The sequence below is a fragment of the Cariama cristata genome, unplaced genomic scaffold, assembly GCF_000690535.1.
Source record: "Cariama cristata isolate BGI_N322 unplaced genomic scaffold, ASM69053v1 scaffold34406, whole genome shotgun sequence".
NCBI classification, from domain to species: domain Eukaryota; kingdom Metazoa; phylum Chordata; class Aves; order Cariamiformes; family Cariamidae; genus Cariama; species Cariama cristata.
Genome location: NW_009620953.1, coordinates 1 through 277, shown reverse-complemented (window position 1 = coordinate 277; position 277 = coordinate 1).

Sequence of the window (277 nt, the reverse complement as noted above, 5' to 3'; positions counted from 1 at the left end):
GCGGCCGAGCAGCGGGACGAGTGGATTGCCCAGCTCTGCCAGCTGGCCTTCCAGGTACCGCGGGGTCTGGCATAGCTGGGACCCCTTGTGCTGCTCGTGGCTGAAGTGAGCTGGGAGACTTTGGGGTGCATGGGCAGGTAGGGGGGGCCCATGGTCCCCTGGTCTGGGGGCCACACTCACATCCCTCTGTTTCAGGGTGCAAAGGAGATGGCGCAGAGTAGTGCCAGGACCCAGCCCAGCCCCGCTGTCCCCATGGAGGAGAACTCCCTCTACTCCT